This window comes from Oncorhynchus clarkii, chromosome 2 (genome assembly GCF_045791955.1).
Source record: "Oncorhynchus clarkii lewisi isolate Uvic-CL-2024 chromosome 2, UVic_Ocla_1.0, whole genome shotgun sequence".
NCBI classification, from domain to species: Eukaryota; Metazoa; Chordata; class Actinopteri; order Salmoniformes; family Salmonidae; genus Oncorhynchus; species Oncorhynchus clarkii.
In genome coordinates, this window is record NC_092148.1 from 16,362,471 (window position 1) to 16,373,387 (window position 10,917).

The window sequence follows — 10,917 nt, forward strand, 5'->3', positions numbered from 1 at the left end:
GCATTATCATCTGGTTAAATGAACACGACAGCAGCATTATCAACTGGTTAAATGAACATGACAGCAGCATTATCAACTGGTTAAATGAACACGACAACAGCATTATCAACTGGTTAAATGAACACGACAACAGCATTATCAACTGGTTAAATGAACACGACAACAGCATTATCAACTGGTTAAATGAACACGACAACAGCATTATCAACTGGTTAAATGAACACGACAACAGCATTATCAACTGGTTAAATGAACATGACAACAGCATTATCAACTGGTTAAATGAACACGACAATGTCGTGGAAATATTCATATATTCATATATTCTTAAATACCGGAGCCTGTGAGTTCAAATATACTTTTTTTTACAACATAATAAAAGCAGAGCTGGTTCATGAAATCAACCCCTTTCCAGTCTTGGCACATACTTATACATTTTTCCTCCTTACGTCACACCCATAGTATCTCCTCTTAATGACTCTATTTAGCCATCGTTATCTTATTGCTTTGCACTAATTTTAGTTTTGTTTCACATTAGGGCATGGAAACTGTAGAGCCACAATAGTAGTTCAAAAATACAGACATGTCCTGGCCTTAAGACATGTTCTGTCACTGACCTTAGAGCTTTTTATGTCTCTATTTTGGTTTGTTCAGGGTGTGATTTGGGTGGGCATTCTATGTTCATTTTTCTATGTTTTGTATTTCTTTGTTTTGGCCGGGTATGGTTCTCAATCAGGGACAGCTGTCTATCATGGTCTCTGATTGGGAACCATACTTAGGTAGCCTTTTCCACCTGTGTTTTGTGGGTAGTTATTTTCTGTTTTGTGTTTCTGCACCTGACAGAACGGTTCGTTGTCATTTTGCTCTTTGTTCAAGTGTTTTGAAAATAAATCATGAACACTTACCACGCTGCGCTTTGGTCCACTCCTTCTTCATCAGACAAGTGTTACATGTTCATGCATGTAGGACCATAGCAACAGTCCTTGACACTTTACAGAAATAATCAGACATGTCATCCTGCTAACTACTCTGAAAGGGACACCCATGTTCTGGAAAAGACCCAAGAGGTATAACCATAGCAACAGTACATATTAGGCCATATAACAGTTACAGGAATTCCCAGACAGGTGTATGTCTAATGGTGTCTAATGACCCAGACAGAGCACATACAGAGAGCACTAGTTTTGCTGGCTCCTTCTGAAATAAATAATTGCCACATATGTTCTGGAAAACCCCCAAAAACAGCATGATCAACTTGTCAAATGAACACTACAACAGCATTATCAACCGGCTAAATGAACACAACAGCATTATCAACTTGTCAAATGAACATTACAACAGCATTATCAACCAGTTAAATGAACACGACAACAGCTTTATCAACTGGTTAAATGAACATGACAGCAGCATTATCAACTGGTTAAATGAACACGACAGCAGCATTATCAACTGGTTAAATGAACACTACAGCGGCATTATCAACTGGTTAAATTAAAACAACAGCATTATCAACTGGTTAAATGAAAACAACAGCATTATCAACTGGTTAAACCACTGGTCCAAATCTGTCATATAACGTTTGCTGAGATCAAATCAAATCTGATTTGTTACATATGCCGATTACAACAGTTGTAGACTGTACAGTGAAATGCTTACTTACAAGCCCCTAACCAACGACACAGTTTTAAGAAAATACCCTGCAAAAAAGGATGAGTTAAGAAAAACAAATAATTAAAGAGCAGCAGTAAATAACAATAGCGGGGCTATATACAGGGGGTACCGTTAGAGTCAATGTGCGGGTGCTTCGGTGTCGAGGTAATATGTACATGTAGGTAGAATTATTAAAGTGACTGTGCATAGATACTAACAGAAAGTAGCAGCAGCGTAGAAGGGGGGGGGGGGGGGGGGGGGGCAATGCAAATAGTCTGGGTAGTCATTTGATTAGATGTTCAGGAGTCTTATGGCTTGGGGGTAGAAGCTGTTCAAAAGCCTCTTGGACATAGATAGTAGCGCTAGATGAGGTAGGTAGTTGGATGGGCAATTTACAGACGGGCAGTGTACAGCTGCAGCGAACGGTAAGCTGCTCAGATAGCTGATGCTTAAAGTTAGTGAGGGAGATAGATATAAGTCTCCAATTTCAGCGATTTTTGCAATTCCTTCCTGTCATTGGCAGCAGAGAAATGGAAGGAAAGGTGGCCAAATTAGGTGTTGGATTTGGGGATGACCAGTGAGATATACCTGCTGGAGCGCGTGCTATGTGTGGGTGTTGCTATGGTGACCAGTGAGCTGAGATAAGGCGGAGCTTCTCCTAGCAAGAGCGCTGCAGTACAGCGCCCTTAACCACTGCGCCACCCGGGAGGCAATAAGAGCTAGTTTTCAGTTTTCCCCTCCACATTCAGACCACTCTGACAGTTCTAGCAAAATTATTGCTTGACAAATTGCTCTTTGCTAAGAAGCTATTGTCTGTTTTTGTTCATTTTAATTGAAAACAATCACAGTAAGGTCACAGTAACACGTTGTTGCCCAGAAATGATATTGAGGTAGAAAAACGGCTGCATTGGACCTTTAACGCTTTGATTACAGTGCCTTTATGTTAAAAAGAAAACTGTCTGTTGATCTGTTACACCTGTCTTTGTACTCGTCTCCACCCCACTCCAGGTGTCACCCATCTTCCTCATTATCGCCAGTGTATTTATACCAGTGTTCTCTGTTTGTCTGTTGCCAGTTCGTTTTGTTTCGTCAAGCCTACCAGTGTTTTTTCCCGTGCGCCTTTCTGGCTCTAGTTCCTGTTTTCTAGCTTTCCTGGTTTTTGACCAATCTGCCTGCCCTACCTGTCGTTTTGTCCCCTTGTCACACCACCCTGGATTACTGATCTCTGCCTGCCATTCTGTACCTTTCGGACTCTGCTCTGGACTACTGACCTCTCTGGTCTTGTCGTTTGCCTGCCCCCCTGTTTTTGTAATAAACTTTTGTTACTTTGAAACTGTCTGCATCTGGGTTTTCTCCTGAGCCTTGACAAAAACAACATTTTGGGGAATTTAGTAGACTTTTTAAATAATTGATACTGTGGCGTATCAATATCCCTGTGGTCTGCCATTTTTTTAACCTTTAAATGCGAGTCACATTGAGATTAAAAATCTCTTTTACAAGAGAGCTGTAACGGTTGTCGTGGGTGGAAGAAGGAGAGGACCAAAACGCAGCGTGGTTAGTGTTCATCTTATTTAATAATAATCAAAACTGAACACTGAATAACAAAAACAACAAAGAAACAACCGAAACAGTTCTGTCTGGTGCAGACACACAAAGACTGAAAATAACTACCCACAAAACACAATCGAACACAGGCTACCTAAATATGGTTCTCAATCAGGGACAACGATTGACAGCTGCCTCTGATTGAGAACCATATCAGGCCAAACACAGAAATAGAAAATCATAGAAAAACAAACAGACTGCCCACCCCAACTCACGCCCTGACCATACTAAAACAAAGAATAAAATAACAGAACTATGGTCAGAACGGGACAAGAGCCCTGTATACATTACAATAAAAACAGAATAAAACATAAACATACATGTATAGAACAATATAATTCAGCACACAACAAAATAAAAATAATGAATACAAGCAAGGACGTAAATTAAGAACAAATTGTATAATATTACATTGTATTGTACCCTCCAACAATTTCCCACAGATCCCTTGTCCAAAATGTGCTTAATCTGTCAATTAATTAGAAAATTGTTATTTATCTTAATTTATTTTGGGAAACCCTGTTCTATGGAACAAACTAGGTACTTTGGTTAAGATATGGCAACCTTTTATTGAATATATGGAAAACTTCCCTGGTGATGGATCATGAACCCCTCCTCACCCCAACACTCAAAACATTCTGGTGCAAGGTGTGGGGGCACTAAAATGGCTAATTATATGCATAAATGATGACTTCGGACAGCTTCCCAGTCTTCAGAATCAGAACCGTATCAATCTAACCATAGAGGGAAGAGTGCTCCTTGGTGAGAGCCAGTGCCGGTCAACAATGCCAGGACAACAAGGATGGTGATTAAAATGAGTCAAAACATTATTGTGGTGAGTATATGAGGGTCTGAATGGTACCAGTCTATGTTGTCACCATTACTCATCACCCTCACTAGATTTGGGTTGATATCATGTTATAGACTTCTGACTTCACTAACTTCTCTGCCTAGGAGGGGGCCTATGTGATATACAGTTGGCCAAAAGTTGAGAATGACACAAATATTAATTTCCACAAAGTTTGCTGCTTCAGTGTCTTTAGATATTTTTGTCAGATGTTACTATGGAATACTGAAGTATAATTACAAGCATTTCATAAGTGTCAAAGGCTTATATTAACAATTACATGAAGTTGAGGTAAAGAGTCAATATTTGTAGTGTTGACCCTTCTTTTTCAAGACCTCTGCAATCTGCCCTGGCATACTGTCAATCAACTTCTGGGCCACATCCTGATGGCAGCCCATTCTTGCATAATCAATGCTTGGAGTTTGTCAGAATTTGTGGGTTTTTGTTTGTCCCTCTCAAGCCTCTTGAGGATTGACCACAAGTTCTCAATGGGATTAAGGTCTGGGGAGTTTCCTGGCCATGGACCCAAAATATCGATGTTTTGTTCCCTGAGCCTTATGGCAAAGTGCTCCATCATGCTGGAAAAGGCATTGTTCGTCACCAAACTGTTCCTGGATGATTGGGAGAAGTTGCTCTCGGAGGATGTGTTGGTACCATTCTTTATTCATGGCTGTGTTCTTAGGGAAAATTGTTAGTGAGCCCACTCCCTTGGCTGAGGAGCAACCCCACACATGAATGGTCTCAGGATGCTTTACTGTTGGCATGACACAGGACTGATGGTAGCGCTCACCTTGTCTTCTCCAGACAAGCTTTTTTCCAGATGCCTCAAACAATCGGAAAGGGGATTCATCAGAGAAAATGACTTTGCCCCAGTTCTCAGCAGTGCAATCCCTGTACCGTTTGCAGAATATCAGTCTGTCCCTGATGTTTTTCCTGGAGAGAAGTGGCTTCTTTGCTGCTCTTCTTGACATCAGGCCATCCTCCAAAAGTCTTGGCCTCACTGTGCGTGCAGATGCACTCACACCTGCCTGCTGCCATTCCTGAGCAATCTCTTTACTGGTGTTGCCATGATCCCGCAGCTGAATCAACTTTAGGAGACGGTCCTGGAGCTTGCTGGACTTTCTTGGGCGCCCTGAAGCCTTGTTCACAACAATTGAACCACTCTCCTTGAAGTTCTTGATGATCAGATAAATGGTTGATTTAGGTGCAATCTTACTGGCAGCAATATACTTGCATGTGAAGCCCTTTTTGTGCAAAGCAATGATGACGGCACGTGTTTCCTTGCAGGCAACCATGATAGACAGAGGAAGAACAATAATTCCAAGCACCACCCTCCTTTTGAAGCTTCTAGTCTGTTATTCAAACTCAATCAGCATGACAGAGTGATCTCCAGCCTTGTCCTCGTCAACACTCACACCTGTGCTAACCAGAGAATCACTGACATGATGTCAGCTGGTCCTTTTGTGGCAGGGCTGAAATGCAGTGGAAATGTTTTCTGGGGATTCAGATAATTTGCAAGGCAAAGAGGGACTTTGCAATTCATCTGATCACTCTTCATAACTTTCTGGAGTATATACAAACTTTTGGCCACGACTGTATATACACACACTATCTGATAAGGTGACATACAGTGGGGCAAAAAAGTATTTAGTCAGCCACCAATTGTGCAAGTTCTCCCACTTAAAAAGATGAGAGAGGCCTGTAATTTTCATCATAGGTACACTTCAACTATGACAGAGAAAAAAAAATCCAGAAAATCACATCGTAGGTTTTTTTATGAATTTATTTGCAAATTATGGTGGAAAATAAGTATTTGGTCACCTACAAACAAGCAAGATTTCTGGCTCTCACAGACCTGTAACTTCTTCTTTAAGAGGCTCCTCTGTCCTCCACTCGTTACCTGTATTAATGGCACCTGTTTGAACTTGTTATCAGTATAAAAGACACCTGTCCACAACCTCAGTCACACTCCAAACTCCACTACGGCCAAGACAAAAGAGCTGTCAAAGGACACCAGAAACAAAATTGTAGACCTGCACCAGGCTGGGAAGACTGAATCTGCAATAGGTAAGCAGCTTGGTTTGAAGAAATCAACTGTGGGAGGAATTATTAGGAAATGGAAGACATACAAGACCACTGATAATCTCCCTCGATCTGGGGCTCCACGCAATATCTCACCCCGTGGGGTCAAAATGTTCACAAGAACGGTGACCAAAAATCCCAGAACCACACCTAGTGAATGACCTGTAGAGAGCTGGGACCAAAGTAACAAAGCCTACCATTATTAACACACTACGCCGCCAGGGACTCAAATCCTGCAGTGCCAGACGTGTCCCCCTGCTTAAGCCAGTACATGTCCAGGCCCGTCTGAAGTTTGCTAGAGAGCATTTGGATGATCCAGAAGAAGATTGGGAGAATGTCATATGGTCAGATGAAACCAAAATAGAACTTTTTGGTAAAAACTCAACTCGTCGTGTTTGGAGGACAAAGAATGCTGAGTTGCATCCAAAGAACGCCATACCTACTGTGAAGCATGGGGGTAGAAAAATCATGCTTTGGGGCTGTTTTTCTGCAAAGGGACCAGGATGACTGATCCGTGTAAAGGAAAGAATGAATGGGGCCATGTATCGTGAGATTTTGAGTGAAAACCTCCTTCCATCAGCAAGGGCATTGAAGATGAAACGTGGCTGGGTCTTTCAGCATGACAATGATCCCAAACAGTCCGTGTTGCCCAGCAACAGCCCAAAAACATCACTGCTTTAGATGAGATCTGCATGGAGGAATGGGCCAAAATACCAGCAACAGTGTGTGAAAACCTTATGAAGACTTACAGAAAATGTTTGACCTCTGTCATTGCCAACAAAGGGTATATAACAAAGTATTGAGATAAATAAGTATTTGGTCAATAACAAAAGTTTTCCACCATAATTTGCAAATAAATTCATAAAAAATCCTACATTGTGATTTTCTGGATTTTTTTCTCTCATTTGTCTGTCATAGTTGAAGTGTACCTATGATGAAAATTACAGGCCTCTCTCATCTTTTTAAGTGGGAGAACTTGCACAATTGGTGGCTGACTAAATACTTTTTTGCCCCACTGTATGTGACGTGACTATCCCCAAACACCCTGACCGTCTGAAAGCCCAGACGCAGAGATGTGGATGGAGGATGCTGATACGAGGGGCTGGGTTTATGTTGGGACCCAGGCTAGGGTTCCCAGGCTGTTAGTTGGTCAGACAGGGTCTGAGGAGGTCTCTGTGTGACGAAGCAGGAGATCACTTCCCCTGGCAGCTGGTTCAAATTATCCCTTCCTCCCCCACCCTGTCTAGGCCTCCTTCCCTGCGTCAGGGAGGAATGCTCTCAGCCCAACCAGAGACATGCTGCTCCCATTAAAAGGGGAAGCACAGTAATGTGACTAAACTGAAAGATGTGGTCTGTGTGTGTGTGTTTGTGTGTGTGTATTGCAAGTTTGAGGGTCGGATCTATCTCCTTCCCACCTCCACATCAAGGTTTCAAAGTCATTCCATATCAACAGTCACCCACTTTGATATCAATGGAGCTGATGTTCTCAACTCACTTTGGACAGGATGACAACGCACAGTGAAGTGCTTTGCGGCCTTGTGAGAAGTGCTATGTAAATGCAATCCATATGATCGTGATTCTCATTATCGTCATTATCACCACAATGGCGTCATAATCGCACGAGATGCAGAAAAACCAATAGATGAGGTCTGCGATGCATCGTGTTGTGATGCCTGAAAGAGGAAGACAGCAAGAAGGACAAAAGTGAAATGAGGACAGACAACAAGCATTGTAATGCAACTGAAATGGACTACCCCTAAAACACAACTGCTATGGAAACAATGATACTTTCCCCACCCAGTGAGAGTTAAGATAAAACCTCCACGTTTGCCTCTCAGAGTTGAGAAAAGGACCATAGACAATGGGGGGGATGGAATATCCTGTAAGATTACACCATTTCTCAGAGGTTATTTGTCATACTGTATTTCAACACCTCTAGCTAAGAGAGTTTCCTCAGGCTGGGGAGCCTATGGACTGTCTGGGAGTTCCTCAGGGTTGATTGAGTGTGCAGTTTGTTGCTTACACACTTGGTGGGGTCACAATACCTTACCGGAATCATCGCAAAAACACTTGTCTTGGTTCCAACTACACTGATTCTTTCTATGGGCTGAGATGCTTCTGGACAGGGAAAAATTGGCATGGGATGTCATAATGACGTAGCTTTCCAGTTGTAAATTGTTTTTCTGGTTGAAAAGACGTCAGACAATATTACACCCAAAATACTGTACATATTTGTTCATGATGGCATCGAGACGTCTGGGAAATACTGTACATATTTGTTCACGCCGACATCGAGACGTCTGGGAAATATGACATATTTTGATTGGTATCAGGTCAGAGAAGCAGGTAAAGAAGTGTTTTTCTGGGCGCTAAAAATAAATGTAAAAAACTTATTTTGAAACTACCTGACCATGACGTCTCAAAAGATGTCTCCCTGATGATATAATTGTATTAAAACCATGCTTTGTGCCAGTCAAGTTGAAGGAAGGCCTTCGTTGTTGAGATGAGAAGGGTCAGGCTCCCAGATACCAAGACATAAGTTGGCGTGCAATGCATGTCATTTCCAAAGCACAATCCTTTCCAAAACGATGACAGACACACAAAGGCAGCCAAATAAAGATACCTTGGTTTCAGCTGGACTCCCTTATAAAGGTTAAATAAAATGGAAGGGTCCAGTCCATCATTATCTGTTAGAATAATGCCTATACTGTAGAGTACAGGGAACTTCAAACAAAGCTAAGTTCCAGGTTTACTTGATGTGATTACATAATACTACCTTTTCTCTGGTAAAATGACAGAAGTCAGTGATGTGACCTCTGTCAGAGTGATATATAGCCCCGTGAGGATGAAAGCTACAGGTTTGGTCGAGGCTGGGGCCGGCTCTAACGTAGGGCTGATTTGTGACATATATTCAGCTTTTGCGATATTGGTCACTAAGGTTAATGCTCAATGATAAAAAATTCTGCGATCATATGGTGTACAGGATTGGGGTCAATTTTCATGTCAATTCATGTCAGCTCAATGAATTTGAAATTACTTTTTTTCAATTCTTGAATTGAACGCATTTGATTGAATTAAATCAACAGTATAAGACTGAAGTAAAATGCAATAGAACCCATCCATGATCATGTATAAATAGTATAATGGATTTCACATTTTGACTTTCATCAAATTTGAGATTCTACCTTGGTTCTCCATTAACTCCATAAAAAAAGAAAGTCTGATTACATACTACACTCCAGGGCTCCTGAGTGGCGCAACGGTCTGACACTGCATCTCAGTGCAAGAGGCGTCACTACAGTACCGGTTTCGAATCCAGGCTGTGTCACATCCGGCCGTGATTGAGAGTCCCATAGGGTGGTGCACAACTGGCCCAGCGTCGTCCGGGTTTGGCCTGGGTAGGCCAGTCATTGCAAGTAAACATTTGTTCTTAAAACTGACTTGTCTAGTTAAAAAGGTTAAATAAAATACGTGTTTGGGTTAAGTAGGTGGTCAAAAGCCACAAACCACAATAGCATATCATGAAGTGGAAACTAATTCCAGGTTTGATAAAATTCAGAATACACTTCCAGCTAGGAGGCCCCTTGATGCATCATCCATTGCCCAGGCAACTGAACAACCCATTGGAAAAAAATACACCCTCAGCGCCTGTTAAATGGCGGTTAAACGATGAGTCATGTCTGTATATATATTTAGACACACACTGAGGGTTTATAACGCCAGTAACGCTCCGCCTCTCCTCAGATCATGTTCCCTCCATCATGGTATGGTCAGTCTCACAACCACCTAGCCAGAATACAGTGAACTAATAATACTCATGAGCCACATCAAGTTTAACCAATGAAGGGGTTAATTCAAACAATCATTAACTGTGACAGACAGATGGGTTAACTATCAGTTAACAATGTATGTATCTCATCGAATCTGTCATAACAGTAAGGGTCTTTGAACAAATAAAAATGTGTTGAATCTGTCCCATAAAGCATTCCCTGGTCTCACCATGCGGTGATAATAGGAACCTAATCATTGTCATTATAACAAATAATGTCTTACATCAGGAAAATAAGGCAACCGATCTTAATGACTCCTGTCATAAAGCACTGAAGTTATGGATATTAACATGTGCTTATCGCCCTCTAGTGGTGAAACCAGCTAAAGAACGATTGCTCTGACCAAACCCAGATATTCTTCAATGTCACAGAAGGGAATGGATGAGCGTCATCGGACTGTTTTTATTGCAGTAGATAAGTCTCCCGCACTGGGCACCTTGAATGTGGATCGTCTGGACAGCTTGCTCCACATCACTCTTCTCCTTTATCGACCACCAGCGCAGAACCCTGTAACAACCAGGTACACAGATGAGTTAGTCCAGACCAGAGCTTCTCCGTGATATGTAAGACTATACCCATGTCTAGACTAGGATATCCCCTTGGTAATATCTGTAATATACACATGACATAATGCATAAATAAAAAAAGTTCTGGTATGAGTGCTGAATTGGGTATGATGGCCATCATATGAGACTGGATGTGTGTCATTTTGGAAGGAGAATCAAATATTTTTTTGTCCTATCGGAGCTTTAAGTGGCCATACCTTTTCAGGCTCCAAGAAATGAGATATAGTGTCACAGTTGCTGAGCAAACATGAACCTCATTACTGTTCTGGAAACTAGATATGATAAGATTTGAGACTGCCTGTCCATATTTGAAGGGAGAGCCCTTTCTCTGGTTAAG